At 33.4% G+C, this 17,087-nt stretch overlaps 2 long non-coding RNA genes across 4 annotated transcripts; one reads left to right on the forward strand and one right to left on the reverse strand.

Moving 5' to 3' along the window:
• Positions 1-2,622: 2,622 nt before the first annotated feature.
• Positions 2,623-4,221, reverse strand: LOC129919693 (uncharacterized). Of its 3 annotated transcripts, XR_008773105.1 has the most exons (5): positions 3,813-4,219; positions 3,401-3,613; positions 3,283-3,344; positions 3,046-3,190; positions 2,623-2,985 (listed from the first exon to the last, which is right to left on the reverse strand). It is a non-coding gene; the product is annotated as an uncharacterized LOC129919693 (long non-coding RNA). The 3 variants fall into 3 exon arrangements; XR_008773104.1 differs by having other exon boundaries at positions 3,046-3,344; positions 3,813-4,221; XR_008773106.1 differs by lacking the exon at positions 3,813-4,219 and adding an exon at positions 3,743-3,787 and having other exon boundaries at positions 3,046-3,344.
• A 1,476-nt stretch (positions 4,222-5,697) lies between these two features.
• LOC129920204 (uncharacterized) lies at positions 5,698-6,694 on the forward strand. Its single transcript, XR_008773206.1, has 3 exons — positions 5,698-5,916; positions 5,973-6,271; positions 6,332-6,694. It is a non-coding gene; the product is annotated as an uncharacterized LOC129920204 (long non-coding RNA).
• Positions 6,695-17,087: the final 10,393 nt, after the last annotated feature.

A 17,087-nucleotide genomic window follows, 5' to 3' on the forward strand; every position in this document is an offset into this window, starting at 1 on the left:
GGCTCCAACGATTTTGAAATTTTTTTTCTAAAAATGCATCTTAATATATCAATAAAAACTACCTACATACTTGTTTTGGAGGGCAATTTGATTTCAGATTTTATGTTATTTTTTTTTAACGAATTTTTTTTTTTGTACTTATGTACCTATATATGTAGTAGGTAAGTTACCTACATTTTCCAAATTTCTATAGGTATAAAAAGTCTTAAAAATTTAAGCAACTTTAACTCTAAGAGCAAGTGCGTGCGACCCAGTCGTGCATTTTATTTTTTCTGGTAGTAAAATCAAAATATTAAAAACTAATTTTTTTAATATTCCAAAAATCTAACACACCGTTTTCCTTCATGACAACGGTTACTGGACCAAATAAGCAGATTATCTACATCTACCTAAGAGGGAGTGCTGGTGAAAAAAGTATCCCTGGAATACTTATAGTTTTTTTTTAATCCTAGAGGAACATATTCAACAGTTCAATAACTCTTCTCAGTTTGAAATATATATAAAATTAATCATAGGTTGTCACTTAAAAAAAATAGAAGAAAAAAAAGATTGTTTTATTTTTTTTTTTAAGTGATTCTGTTCAAAAAATTCTAGCTCTTCTCGTAGATGTTTTATAGACATGGTTTGTATAAATATTTTGAGCTGAAACAATAAGCTTTCAGATGATGTAAAATGAATCCGTAACAAAAGTGTGAAAACAAAAAGTATTCACGACTTTTGGTATTAGGTAGGAAAGTATGAACAGATAAAAGTATTCAAGGAAAAAAGTATGCGCGACAAAAGTTCGAAAAATGGAAAACTATTATTTTGACTGGGTTTTGATCTGGCAATAGTTACAAAGAGAAATGAGAATTTGCGAACACAAATGTGGCGATGGACAATTCTGATTGGTCAAAAAAGAATAAATAGACGAATTTATTGTTAGATAGGGCTGGGGTCTCAGAAAAAAGAGAGTATATAGATATTCATAAGGATAGGAGTAGGAGGTCTAAATTTAATTTTCAGTCTCGCAGCTGCGATGAGCGAGGCAAGGTTAAGAGTGCGCTCGATTATTTTTTTTTTAATTAGGGAGAGTGGAGTATTTGTATGGAAGGTGGACGTCCCGCGGCCAATATATTGTTATTTATTAAGTTAGTTAAGTTAAAATGCAATTTTATATTTATGTATTTTGTATATGTAGGTATGTAGGTACGTTGAATCACAAGGTATGTAATGTATGTTCTAAAAAGATAGTGCATGTAGGTCGGGTTGGGACAAGAAAAAATTCGTAGAGGAGAGGGAGAGTTCTATTCCCTTATACTTTTCAAAAACATGGCTTAGCTTGGAAAAAAACATTATTAAAAATCAACGGTTATACTCACAACGACGTGCTATCACTTCTTGTAAAGATAATAAATTTTTAATTCATTTTGTTATTAAATAAAACTGTTTTCAGGAATGATTTTTGAAAAAACAAAAAAAAAAAAGTTTTCCAAGTTATAACATAAAAAAAGAACAAAGTTCTATGTAAGTTCTAATTTTGTTTTCAAAATAGAAAACCGAATCCAAAAATGTTTTGTCTTATTCGAAAAAGATAAAAACAAAACTAGTTTTTTTGTAAGAAAATCTTTTATTTTTGGTGTATCTATCTGCATGGTTGATACCAATTAGCGATTTAAGAAAATACTTAATTTGGTATAGGGTGTTTTCATAAACGTCTGCCTAACTTGGCCTGCGTTAGTCGTGTTCATAAAGTAAGATCTGCTATCGAACTAACTTAGTCCAACTGCAGTACTGCTGTTCATGAACGTCATTTATGTCGTCAACGTCCGTCGGGCATATTGCGCAGCCAAAATTGTATGGCTGCAGATCTCCCCAAGAAGTTTATTTTGCTCTTGATTCGATGTTTTTATTGTTAAAAAATGTAAATATCTATTGTAAAAAAAAATTGAAAGGCAAACATATACCTATTAGAGTGGTGCAAAAAATGTTACTTTTTTCATTTTTCGAAGAATTTAAATTTTAATGAAACAGAAAATTTCTAAATTCTGTTTTTTGATACAATGAGTTTAAATTAATTTTTTTTGTATTAGGGTGGCTCTAAAAAATGTTATCTTCTACAGTTGCTCGTGGAATATGAAAAAATTCAACGTGGATATTATTTTGACCAAATTATCGAAGAAAAAAAATTTTGCATTGGGATTTCCTGGCGAAAAGTTATTCACATTCTGCAATCTCCTTGTATTTTCAACATTTTTCAGGTAATTTGTCAGGCATTCGACGGCTCTTCACTCACTTAAATTTTGGTGCCGAACAAGAAACCAGTTAAGCGGAAAATCTAAATTCCCTTCGGGTGAAACTCAATTTTAAATTCCGGGCGAACAAAAATATTCCGGGCGGAAAACATTTCACGTGAAACTCACAATAGGGCAAAGTATATTTTACATTTACTCTTGGAATTCAACCAAAACCGATTTAATTATTAAATTAAAATATTGCTATAGCAAACAAACAAACTTTCTGTGCACTAAAACTAATTTTTTTTTTTCAAACTCAAAACAAAATTTTTTTGAACACCCAAATTAAAATTATTTTTTTCCATTCAATAATTTGTTTCAAACCATTGTTTTTTTTATTCCGCTAATAAAAGTAGAAGAAAATATGTATTTTTAATTAAAGGAGTGAATATTGACAAATAACCAAACTGCGGGTTGAATTAGAATTTCCAATTAAATTTTGCGAGCAATGTCAATGTGTAAATCAAGCCAATAAACGCAAAAACCTGAACAATAACCTTTTTATTCAATATAATGCATTTTTTAAGAGATCGCCACAAAATCCTCATGTTGTATAATAGGTTTTAATACAAATTTAAATTTATTTAAACTTCGCTTAGTTTTTGAGTTACTAAAAAAGGCTATTAAAAAGTTGGATGTTTATATATAGTACGTGTCATTTTGTGTTGCAGCTCTTTTGTAAAATGGAAATCTAAAATCGCCGGAATTCCTTCGATTATAAAACGATTAATTTAATTTAATTTTATCTAATTTAACATTCAATTCTCACCTAGCATAGAAACTAAATCCAGTTTACTAAAAATTATTTCGTTCCCACGGAGCGAGAACTAACTCTAACTCTCTAAGTGGAATTAGTTCCCTGCTACGCCAAAGGGATTAATAACTCCAACCCTTGAATCATTTCCAGTTCCAAACTTTAATTTTTTTTGTCGATTCAATAATTTTTTTTATTTTTAAAACAGAAACCAGACTTTATATTAGAGAGGATTAGGTTCATATTCCTTACCAACTAATAGCCTGTTGCTTTGAACTCCTGTGTTGAGCTTGGAACCTTTTGGGACTTTATGGCTAAAAGCGCAATTCGCCGTCAGAAGCTTGCAGAAAATATTTTTTCAAATACCTACCGTGAACTGGTATTCTTTGCAGGTTATTGTTAATGTACTCATGAAGTTAAATTTTTCCTTTCCTCTTTCAATACGTTTGGACCTCTCTATAGTCTCAATGGCGAGTCGTTTTTTTTTTCGTTTTGATTTCACGGTGCTCTTATTGCAATCATTCTTGCGTTGTCAATTTTCAATTATTATCCTTTCCAATTTGATTTTAGGCATGTACTTGAACTAGAATATAATATTTTTAATTAATATACATATTAAAACAATATTTTAATATTTCCAAATCCAACGATATATTTTTCAAGAAAATCGGTTGAAAATTGGCTAAGAAATGAATTTTTAACGACTTCCCACAGGCAGAAACACGAAAATTTCATATTTAACGTTTTTTGCTTCTCATACACATTTTAAAAATTTTCCATACCATAACACCATATTCATAAATTTTGGCTCAAATTGAAAAACAAAAAAACATTGCAAAAATTGACAGCATACAGAAAAAAATATTCTAAAATAAAGTCAAATTAAAAAAAAATATTCTTTTCAGCCTGAGATTTGAACAAGTAGTCTTCAGCTATGCAGATTTGGAGAAAAATGGGATCGCAGTTATCTAAATCTCACCATTTAATTTTACCAATACTCATTAATACCAAATATACTAATCTCCGGACATTTCCTACCCGTCTGTTACTTTCTAACATACTCATAACAGATATAATCAACGTAATTTCATTTCCCTAAACAGATGAGATTTATCTAACTGCCCAACAGACCCCTATCAGGTGGAGCGTCAATTCTGACTCTGATTCGTCCGGGCTCGAAAAAAAATCTGTGAATTGTAAAATGTGTGAAGTGTAAAATTGGGTACAATTTGAAAATTTTTGTTTTGGAGAGGGGGAGGGAGCTTTTAAAAGAAAGCTCTTTCAAGTTCTAAAAGTTCGGTTGACTGTTAAATAACAGATTGACAGAATTGACAGCATTGACAGCCAGACCATAGATTGGGAGCTTTCGAGGGAGCTTCGAAGGGAGAGCTTTTCAATTTAGTTTTGGAAACAAATGTGGATGGTAGGGTGCGTTCTAAAAGTTCGGTTGACTGTTAAATAACAGATTGACAGAATTTAGACGGAATTGACAGGCAGACCATAGATTGGTAAATTTTTGACAATTAAATGTCACATTTGACAAATTCAAGACAAAAATAACAGACCAGCTTCACAAATCGGAAAATATACCTTTAATGACCTCAGAACACAGTGAATGACACCGCGGGAAAACCGTGGAACACGGCGTAAGACCGCGGAATTAACCGTGGACCACCGCGAATGATCGCGGAAAAAACCGTGGAACACCGTGACTGACCGCGGAAAAACCGCGGAACATCGCGAAAAAACGCGGTAAAAACCGCGAAAAAAACCGCGGGTTCGCGGTTTTTTCTCCGGACGATTAAGATGTTCCGCGGTTTTTTTCGCGGTTTTTTCTCTGGTCATTCCCGGTGGTCCGCGTTTTTTTTCGCGGTTTTTACCTTGGTCATTCACGGTGTTCCACAGTTTTTGCCGTGGTCATTTGCGGTGGTCCACGGTTTTTCCCGCGATCGTTCGCGATGTTCTGTGGTTTTTTCGCGGTCAGTCACGGTGTTCCACGGTTTTTTCCGTGATCGTTCGCGGTGTTCTGTGGTTTTTTCGCGGTCAGTCACGGTGTTCCACGGTTTTTTCCGCGATCATTCGCGGTGGTCCACGGTTAATTCCGCGGTCTTACGCCGTGTTCCACGGTTTTCCCGCGGTGTCATTCACTGTGTTCTGAGGTCATTAAAGGTATATTTTCCGATTTGTGAAGCTGGTCTGTTATTTTTGTCTTGAATTTGTCAAATGTGACATTTAATTGTCAAAAATTTACCAATCTATGGTCTGCCTGTCAATTCCGTCTAAATTCTGTCAATCTGTTATTTAACAGTCAACCGAACTTTTAGAACGCACCCTACCATCCACATTTGTTTCCAAAACTAAATTGAAAAGCTCTCCCTTCGAAGCTCCCTCGAAAGCTCCCAATCTATGGTCTGGCTGTCAATGCTGTCAATTCTGTCAATCTGTTATTTAACAGTCAACCGAACTTTTAGAACTTGAAAGAGCTTTCTTTTAAAAGCTCTGTGAAAAAGCTCGTTAAAAATGAAATTTTCGTGTTTCTGCCTGTGGGAAGTCGTTAAAAATTCATTTCTTAGCCAATTTTCAACCGATTTTCTTGAAAAATATATCGTTGGATTTGGAAATATTAAAATATTGTTTTAATATGTATATTAATTAAAAATATTATATTCTAGTTCAAGTACATGCCTAAAATCAAATTGGAAAGGATAATAATTGAAAATTGACAACGCAAGAATGATTGCAATAAGAGCACCGTGAAATCAAAACGAAAAAAAAAAACGACTCGCCATTGAGACTATAGAGAGGTCCAAACGTATTGAAAGAGGAAAGGAAAAATTTAACTTCATGAGTACATTAACAATAACCTGCAAAGAATACCAGTTCACGGTAGGTATTTGAAAAAATATTTTCTGCAAGCTTCTGTCGGCGAATTGCGCTTTTAGCCATAAAGTCCCAAAAGGTTCCAAGCTCAACACAGGAGTTCAAAGCAACAGGCTATTAGTTGGTAAGGAATATGAACCTAATCCTCTCCAATATAAAGTCTGGTTTCTGTTTTAAAAATAAAAAAAATTATTGAATCGACAAAAAAAATTAAAGTTTGGAACTGGAAATGATTCAAGGGTTGGAGTTATTAATCCCTTTGGCGTAGCAGGGAACTAATTCCACTTAGAGAGTTAGAGTTAGTTCTCGCTCCGTGGGAACGAAATAATTTTTAGTAAACTGGATTTAGTTTCTATGCTAGGTGAGAATTGAATGTTAAATTAGATAAAATTAAATTAAATTAATCGTTTTATAATCGAAGGAATTCCGGCGATTTTAGATTTCCATTTTACAAAAGAGCTGCAACACAAAATGACACGTACTATATATAAACATCCAACTTTTTAATAGCCTTTTTTAGTAACTCAAAAACTAAGCGAAGTTTAAATAAATTTAAATTTGTATTAAAACCTATTATACAACATGAGGATTTTGTGGCGATCTCTTAAAAAATGCATTATATTGAATAAAAAGGTTATTGTTCAGGTTTTTGCGTTTATTGGCTTGATTTACACATTGACATTGCTCGCAAAATTTAATTGGAAATTCTAATTCAACCCGCAGTTTGGTTATTTGTCAATATTCACTCCTTTAATTAAAAATACATATTTTCTTCTACTTTTATTAGCGGAATAAAAAAAACAATGGTTTGAAACAAATTATTGAATGGAAAAAAATAATTTTAATTTGGGTGTTCAAAAAAAATTTTGTTTTGAGTTTGAAAAAAAAAAAATTAGTTTTAGTGCACAGAAAGTTTGTTTGTTTGCTATAGCAATATTTTAATTTAATAATTAAATCGGTTTTGGTTGAATTCCAAGAGTAAATGTAAAATATACTTTGCCCTATTGTGAGTTTCACGTGAAATGTTTTCCGCCCGGAATATTTTTGTTCACCCGGAATTTAAAATTGAGTTTCACCCGAAGGGAATTTAGATTTTCCGCTTAACTGGTTTCTTGTTCGGCACCAAAATTTAAGTGAGTGAAGAGCCGTCGAATGCCTGACAAATTACCTGAAAAATGTTGAAAATACAAGGAGATTGCAGAATGTGAATAACTTTTCGCCAGGAAATCCCAATGCAAAATTTTTTTTCTTCGATAATTTGGTCAAAATAATATCCACGTTGAATTTTTTCGTATTCCACGAGCAACTGTAGAAGATAACATTTTTTAGAGCCACCCTAATACAAAAAAAATTAATTTAAACTCATTGTATCAAAAAACAGAATTTAGAAATTTTCTGTTTCATTAAAATTTAAATTCTTCGAAAAATGAAAAAAGTAACAATTCAGCAAAACAAAATAAAAAATATATAATGAAAAAAGTAACATTTTTTGCACCACTCTAATAGGTATATGTTTGCCTTTCAATTTTTTTTTACAATAGATACCTATTTACATTTTTTAACAATAAAAACATGGAATCAAGAGCAAAATAAACTTCTTGGGGAGATCTGCAGCCATACAATTTTGGCTGCGCAATATGCCCGACGGACGTTGACGACATAAATGACGTTCATGAACAGCAGTACTGCAGTTGGACTAAGTTAGTTCGATAGCAGATCTTACTTTATGAACACGACTAACGCAGGCCAAGTTAGGCAGACGTTTATGAAAACACCCTATACCAAATTAAGTTTTTTCTTAAATCGCTAATTGGTATCAACCATGCAGATAGATACACCAAAAATAAAAGATTTTCTTACAAAAAAACTAGTTTTGTTTTTATCTTTTTCGAATAAGACAAAACATTTTTGGATTCGGTTTTCTATTTTGAAAACAAAATTAGAACTTACATAGAACTTTGTTCTTTTTTTATGTTATAACTTGGAAAACTTTTTTTTTTTTGTTTTTTTCAAAAATCATTCCTGAAAACAGTTTTATTTAATAACAAAATGAATTAAAAATTTATTATCTTTACAAGAAGTGATAGCACGTCGTTGTGAGTATAACCGTTGATTTTTAATAATGTTTTTTTCCAAGCTAAGCCATGTTTTTGAAAAGTATAAGGGAATAGAACTCTCCCTCTCCTCTACGAATTTTTTCTTGTCCCAACCCGACCTACATGCACTATCTTTTTAGAACATACATTACATACCTTGTGATTCAACGTACCTACATACCTACATATACAAAATACATAAATATAAAATTGCATTTTAACTTAACTAACTTAATAAATAACAATATATTGGCCGCGGTTCGTCCACCTTCCATACAAATACTCCACTCTCCCTAATTAAAAAAAAATAATCGAGCGCACTCTTAACCTTGCCTCGCTCATCGCAGCTGCGAGACTGAAAATTAAATTTAGACCTCCTACTCCTATCCTTATGAATATACTCTCTTTTTTTCTGAGACCCCAGCCCTATCTAACAATAAATTCGTCTATTTATTCTTTTTTGACCAATCAGAATTGTCCATCGCCACATTTGTGTTCGCAAATTCTCATTTCTCTTTGTAACTATTGCCAGATCAAAACCCAGTCAAAATAATAGTTTTCCATTTTTCGAACTTTTGTTGCGCATACTTTTTTCCTTGAATACTTTTATCTGTTCATACTTTCCTACCTAATACTAAAAGTCGTGAACACTTTTTGTTTGCACACTTTTGACGGGTTCCCATGTAAAATTTATTATAGGTTGTTATATAAAAAACATGGATTTAAAGGTGATAGAATAAAAATAAAATGCACGACTGGGGTCGCACGTACTTGCTCTTGCAGTTCAAAGCACTTTTATGTTAGTCTACTTGTAGATTTTAAAAGCTGGATCTAAATTTTTAAAAAATTGATACCTATTGGGGAAGAGTCGAAATTTAGGGCAAAATTTTGTTAAATGAAAACATTTTTTTTTTTGTTATTTGACTTTTTTGAGAAAAATAAAAATGCAGTTTTATTGCCACTGCTTTAAATATTACGTATACAAATTTTAATCAAAATCGTTGGAGCCGTTTTCGAGAAATTCTTAAAATCGTATTTTTTTGTATGGGAGCTATACGTTCTAAACGAGATATAAAAAAAAACAAAAAAAAAACAACTTTCAGAATTCCATAAAAATCATCTATACCAAATTTGAAGAAAATCCATCCACCCGTTTAGGCTGTGGAAATGTGTACAGATGGACGCACAGACGCACGGACGGAATTGCGGGACCCACTTTTTCGGAATTCTTCATCATCGTAATGTTGGTTTTGATTAAAACCTCAATTTTTTTTTTCGACACGAAACCAATACTTGCCCTATAGAGCAAGTAAAAAAATTTAAATTTTTCGATTTTTTTTTTGCAAGAGAAAAAAATTGTTTTAAGGATTCACTTCTACAACATGTGGATTGCACACATGATTTTTTTTTTATTTTAAAATTTATCAGAAAAAGTGTTTATAAATGTTTTTTTTCTGCAACAAAATAATTTAATAGGTAATTTTCAGTAAACGGTATTAAATCTCATATAGAAACTGTGTGGTAAAATCGAAATTTTAAAAAATAACAAAATCAACACCACGGGTTTCCTCTACCTGTTTTTTGTTGTTTTTTTTTTTGCAGATTATCTACATCTCACTAATAGTAAAGCTCTAGGCAAAAATCGCTGGAATACTTGGGGTTTGTTGATCCTAGAGGAGCATATTTAACAGTTCAATAAGTCTTCAATTGTATTTCCTGACAGCAGTAGGTAAAGCCTCAACCAGGTAACAAAAATAAGCTAACTAGAGACCAGACCACCTGGATATCAATTTAATTGGACTAAAAATCCTGTTATGAAGAAAAGTCAAATAAATCCCAATAAAAATTGAAAATTATTTCTCAAGGGAGGATGCACCCTTTTAAATTAAACGATTACTACCCAGTAATCAAGTAGGTATCTGTACTCCTGTAAGTATATGAAAAGGCAAAACCAAAATGTGAATATTCTTCATAGATCCGGATGATACTGCACCCTGCATCCATTTGCATTTTCTTCTTCTAACTTTTTAAGCTCGCTTCTGTCTAAAAATGAAAAACAATATAATGCAGTAACTTGAACACAGTTTTAGGTAGGTAAAGGTACCTTGCTATATTTTGTAGACCTTATGGTAAAATTGATTGCAAAGCTTTTTGTCGAAAAATTCTTTTTCATTCTATTTGCCAAGAACTTGTCGGTTTTTGGAGTCATCGTTTCCTTGAATAACATATACCTAAATTATAATGAACATCTACACACCTGAGGCATTCCAATTTAACAGACAGATATATGTGTGTTATATTCACAATTTACATGTTTGCATGTAGAGTACAAAAGATATACTGAAAAACAAAATAAATTTCAAAACTAATAGAGCTAAAGTCTCTTTTATAATAGTTTACCTGAGATGGGGTTGATTATTTTCAAATTTTTTGGTTAAAAAAGAAAAAAATATCCTTCCGGATAGGAAAACCGTTATTATCGTTTTTCGTAAACGTAGACAGTAAGGAATAAATAAATTCATATCTTGAAGCTACTTTTGTCCTTAAAACAGGTAGGTTTTAATTACAAAACAAAAGATTGAGTTACCAAGTTAAGTTTAGTTTAATTATTTGGCTGATTATAGAAAAAAGTCAAGAGTAAAAATTAAGTAGGTACTTGTTCTTGTGGTAAATATTGCTTTTAGTATAATAAATCTTTCATTTTAGCATGTAGGTACAATACTTTTTAATGTATCATTAAGTAACATTATGTATGTGTTCTTGTATACAGAAAGATTTGAATAAGATTTAAAAAAAAAAATCTATTGGCATAAGTTATGTCGAAACAATAATACAAATTTTTATAAGGGGACTCGTTACTTCCCGTTAGGACAGGAAGTGATTAAGATCAATTGTAATAGAAAACAAATAATTAAAAATCGCCATACGCCATTTTGAATTACTTCGTATTTGTAAACAAAAATGCACGACTGGGATGTACAAGCATACTCTTAGAATTCAAATTGCTAAAATTTTAAAATTTTTTTTAAATTTATATGAAAATAAGTTAAATTTAAAAACATAAAATTTGTTCTATAAATGAAAAGAAAAATAACTATTTAAACAAATTGCGCAAAAAAAAGTGTGCAGTTTAATTTCATTTAGGTATAAAGAAGCATTTTTATAGAAAAAAATTCAAAATCTATAGAGAGTTTTTTTTAAACTAGCATTTAAATAATTTTTTGAAAAACAAGTTGGTTTGTTTTTCGCACCAATTACACGGTGTTACAAAAATGAGGTTTTAAAATATACGCGGGCGGAGACCTATCACCAGTGCCGGATTAACCATGTCATGGGCCTCTAGGCAAAATAATTCTTGGGCCCTTTTCCGATGCTTTTTCAATATCATAAGCTATTTTTAAGTTTGGTTAGAAATTTGTGCAGGTAACTTACTAGAGACTAATCGGATATAATCTGGTGTCCTATCATGTCATTTTATAAATGTAAACTAAAAGTTTTGAAATAACTATAATAAATATTGTAGTGATATCTCAACAAAAAAATTTTAGCAACTTGATGGTTCACAGATAATTTTTATTAACGATAAGTTATTAGAAAATATATTAGATTCAAAAGGTATAAGTAGGTATACCTATCCCGACTTTTCACGAGTCGATTTTAACCACATGATATGTCTCACGGCTTAAGTCGACTAGGACTCTAGTATGGGGATTGTCACTTTAGTCGCGTGCGGCTTACGTTCACACGACTCGACTGACGCCAAAAAGCTTCGCCGCACGGCGAAAATCGACTCGTTATAAGTCGGCATTACGGTTTCATTATAAAACTGGAAAGAGAAATCATGAGAAAAAGTTTCAATTTTGATTTTATTATTATTATAGACAAGGCAAATTACTCAAAACAGAGATCCGCAAAACAGTTCCAAAGCCGGAACGAACATGGAACGATGGAATGGTTCTTTTTTCGGTCGGAACAAGTTCCTGGAACTAGTTCCGCGGAACTATCTCGAATTTTAGTTTTTTTCAGGAAAATGCATCAAAAAAAGAAATAGTATGATATTGAATATTTTTTCCTGATGGCCGTTTAAAGCGACCAGAAAAACTTATGTCAGTTGAAACAAACTTAATCTACCTTTTAAAGCGGCCAGAAAAACGTATGTCGGTTGACACAAACTTAATCTACCTACTAGTTCCTGGAACTAGTTCCGCGGAACTATCTAGAATTTAAGTTTTTTTTTTCAATAAAATGCATCAAAATAAGAAATAGTATGGATTTGAATATTTTTTCCTGATCCTGGAACTGGAACTATTAATGTAGTTCCATGTCCGTGAGCATGATTCATAAGAAAGTAGTTGTGGTTTTGGTTTGTGAATTTTTGGCGCTCAACTCGTTCGCATCCATGTGTGTTGGCTTTGGATGAGAATTCTATGACATGCGTGTGTGTATTGTGTATTTCAAACAGAGACAGAGATTAAATTCGCATTCGTTTTGTTTCTTGTTCCTCTTCTTCTTTCTTTCTATTGTGTGTGGCTGTGTCTGAACGATGGAACTGTTTAAATTAATTTTGGGGAAATAGTGGAACTAGTTCCGAGTGAGGAACTAGTTCCAGGAACTATTTGGCTGCGGAACTATCCATCTATAGTCTGAAACGCGTCCGAAACGCGTTTGAAACGCGTCCGAAACGCGTTTGAAACGCGTCTAAACGCGTCCAAAATGCATCTGAAACGCGCCTTAAACAAGGCTGAAACGAGCCCAAAACGCGTCTGAAACGCGTCCAAAACGCGTTTGAAACGCGTCTACAACGCATCTGAAACGCTTCCAAAACGCATCTGAAACGCGCCCAAAACGCATCTGAAACGCGTCCAAAACGCGTCTGAAACGCGTCCGAAACGCGCCCAAAACGCATCCAAAACGGGTCCAAAACGCGTCTGAAACGCGTGCGAAACAAGTCCAAAACGCGTCTGAAACGCGTCCAAAACGCGTCTGAAACGCGCCCAAAACGCATCTGAAACGCTTCCAAAACGCGTCTGAAACGCGTCCGAAACGCGTGCGAAACGCGTCCAAAACGCGTCTGAAACGCGTCCACAACGCGTCTGAAACGCGTCCAAAACGCGTCTGAAACGCATCTGAAACGCGTCCGAAACGCGTCTGAAACGCGTCTAAAACGCGTCCGAAACGCTACCAAAACGCGCCTGAAACGCGTACAAAACGCGTCCAAAACGCGTCTGAAACGCGTTCAAAACGCGTCCAAAACGCATCTGAAACGCGCTCAAAACGCGCCTAAAACGCGACTGAAACGCGTCCAAAACCCGTCCAAAACTCATCTGAAACGCGCCCAAAACGCGCCTAAAACGCGCCCAAAACGCGTCTTAAACACGTCTGGAACACGTTCGAAACGCGTCCGTAACGCGTCTGAAACGCGTCCAAAACGCATCCAAAACGCATCCAAAACGCGTCTGAAACGCGTCCAAAACGCGTCTGAAACGCGTCCGAAACGCGTCCAAAACGCGTCTGAAACGTGCCCAAAACGCGCCTAAAACGCGTCTGAAACGCGTCCAAAACGCGCCTAAAACGCGTCTGAAACGCGTCCAAAACGCGTCCAAAACGCATCTGAAACGCGCCCAAAACGCGCCTAAAACGCGTCTGAAACGCGTCCAAAACGCGTCCAAAACGCATCTGAAACGCGCCCAAAACGCGCCTAAAACGCGCCCAAAACGCGTCCAAAACGCGCCTGAAACGCATCTGAAACGCGTCCAAAACGCGTCTGAAACGCGCCCGAAACGCGTCCAAAACACATCTGAAACGCGCCCAAAACGCGCCTAAAACGCGTCATAAACGCGTCTGGAACGCGTCCGAAACGCGTCTGAATCGCGTCCAAAACGCGTCCAAAACGCGTCTGAAACGCGTCTGAAACGCGTCCAAAACGCGTCCAAAACGCATCTGAAACGCGCCCAAAACGCGTCTGGAACGCGTCCGAAACGCGTCTAAAACGCGTCCAAAACACGTCCGAAATGCGTCAAAAACGCGTTCGAAACGCTATTTGTTATTTGTGAAAACTATTTTCTCTAAACAATATCTACCACACAAATTCTTCGGCACGCCACAAAAATTTATTTCCACCATCAAAATGCACAGCCTTAGATTTGTGCATTTAGAAAAAAAAAAGTAATACAAAAATGATACAAAAACAACCACCAATTGATTTGGAAAATAAAGGTATGCTGACTATAAAATTGATGAATTATAAAGTTGTTGATTTTTCTGTCTTTTAGTGGCGATCAATTCCAGACATCATTGACTGAGTTTACAGCAGCTTCAGCCTTGAGCATTTAGAAAAAAAAATCATAACAAGATACAAAAACTACCACCAAAGTGCAGACTGCAGACGCAGAGTATTTTTTTCTTTTTCCTTTTCTCAACTGGCCAGGCCACAGGCGCGTGCCCAAGGATCTTTTTTTTATGTATTTTGTTTTCAAAAAAAAAAACTATTTTGTGTTTTTCCAATAAAATATTAAATAATAGTTTAAAAGAATTGTTTGTTTGTTTTGAAGATTTTTTTATTTTCAGATGAAATTAAAATATGGATTTTAGCAGTACGGATATAAATACATGAAAGTGCTCCAAATAAGTACTTTAAAAGTACAAGTTTCAGTTCTTTTTCTGTAGGTTAAAAAAGTACTGGAAAATGTACATCAGAACCACTTCCAGAAGTGCTTCGCTGATGCACTTTTGAAGTACATTTGTCTGTACTATTAATGGAGGGGAAATTTATTTCATCTTGCATGCAAAAAAGAGATAGCTGCTTCACGTATTCTTATATACAGAAAGTATATAACTGAGTTTTTTCCCGAGCTCCTATCTTTTTTCAGTGGAAAAGAAGTACTTCTTTTACGTACATATTTCACCGGTTTTTTCTGTAGTTCTGCGTTTGCTGGGAAAACACATCTGAAACGCGTCCGAAATGCGTCCAAAACGCATCCAAAACGCGTTTGAAACGCGTTCAAAACGCGTGTGGGTGGTTTAGTTTTTTTTTTAATTGATAACACTGGTCAATAAGGTTTTTGCCACAAGAACCAAAATATACTTTCCTAGTAGTGTTGGATGTGTTGAACTCGAATCTGAAGTCAAAATTTTTTATTGGCATCCGTTTTTGAAATATTACCGTTAGAAAATGCCAAAAAACGTCATTTTGTTTATTTTCAAAGTTATGTTTTTATTTGGGGTAGTTCATTATGAATAAATTTGTAACGGTGCCTATATTAACTTCTAACTTCTCTGCATGCACAATCTCAGATTTTTCTGACATATTATCTGATTGCAACATGAAGAGCTTTAATGGCACCATCTCGTCACTAAACTCTGGTTCGATGTCGTTGGAATAATATTTGAATAGACCAGTATTTGTCTTGGTATTTAAACGGGATATATTTTGAGCTGACTGTTCTGGGTTGATTTTCCATTTTTCCCTAATCAAAAATACCGAAAAAAAAACATTAAAAAATCCCTCAATCTGGCATCGCTGGGTTGGGCCCTTCAGGATGGGATGGGAGTCATAATTCATTATAAACACATGTATATTAAGGGTACCCAAAACCCCTTTAGTGCGCGCTCATTATAAAAAAAAAAAAAAAAAAAAAAAATAGAAGATCAGTGGTAGAAGTAGAAGATCATGTGGTAATTATAGTACTAGATCAACTCATGAGTAAACTACCACCTCCAATGAAACGGGGCTAATGTTTAATGATTTGCAAACGTTTTTTTATTCTTCTTTTTTCTTATTTTTACTAATACAAATGTAATGCTGTTTTTTATTGAAGGTACAACTCCAAGAAATTTTGTTTGTTCGTAGTCGGGGCGAGGGGCCCCTAGCTGAAGTGGGGCCCCTAGGCAGCTGCCTAGTTTGCCTTGAGGCTAATCCGGCACTGCCTATCACGTTCTGTAGAGCTAGTCGCACTGATTACGAAACGGTATTTAAAAAGTCCCTAACACCCCCAAAATCTGGTGTTAGGGGCAACAATGTATAAAACATGTAACTCGGTTGAATCACCTAATTAGTAGAGTAACTAAAGCAAATTATTAGGGAACCCGGCCGAACAGCTCTGATTTTGACGATTTTTTTTTTCAAACGTAGGTAATTAAAAATACTTTAAAGTCTATAGTCTAAATTAAAATTAACTTTTTTAACAAAACCATTTTTTTTGCTTAAATTTCATAAAACAAATGATAGCAAAAGATTCTCTAGGTAATTTAAGGAAAATATATAAAAGGCAGTAAGGGACAATCTTCCATCGTTTAAGCGATAAATGCAATTTTATAACATTCTGACCTCAAACACAAAAAAAAATATTTAGAAAACAACGGCAACACCTACAATATTTTAAAATACATTTTTAAAAAGCCAGAAGCTCATTCTTATCTCTTAAATTTAAATCCACTAAATTTAATCAAGACTTTTTGAAAAAATGGTCCTCAAACTCAGAATTAAAAAAAAAAAATGTTATTAGAAAAATTTAAAATGACTTTTTTCCAAACTTTTTCTAATAAAATATGAATTTATTTAAAAAAAATTTTTGGCCATAAATATTATCAGTTGAATTTCGAAGCAAAAAAGGTAAAATATATCACACTTTTGAAAAAAAAAAAAATGAAAAATTACTTCATTTCAATGGTTTTTTTTATTAAAACTGAATTTTTGCATTGAAATAATTAATTTTCTCAAAGACTGTGGTAAATAGGAACTTTAAATTTTTGCTATTTAACTTTCAACAGTAAGGGTTATTAAATGAATAAAAAATAATTTTATGTTAAGATGTTGAACTTAAAAAAAAAAAATAAGTTACATTTTTTTTCAAAACTTTTATTAAAAAAAGTTCTTCGAAAATGAAATACTTTTTAATTTTTTTCATAAACCGTAATACATATTGACATTTCCTTTTATAATTTGAAATCATAATAAATGCGGCCAAAAAAATTTGAAAATAAATGCATTTTATATTACGACCAAGTTTAAAAAACGAAATGTTAAAATTTTTTCAATAATTTTTTTTTTTCAAAAATCTGAGTTCAATTACCATTCTTTCA

The sequence above is a fragment of the Episyrphus balteatus genome, chromosome 4 (assembly GCF_945859705.1).
Source record: "Episyrphus balteatus chromosome 4, idEpiBalt1.1, whole genome shotgun sequence".
NCBI lineage: Eukaryota > Metazoa > Arthropoda > Insecta > Diptera > Syrphidae > Episyrphus > Episyrphus balteatus.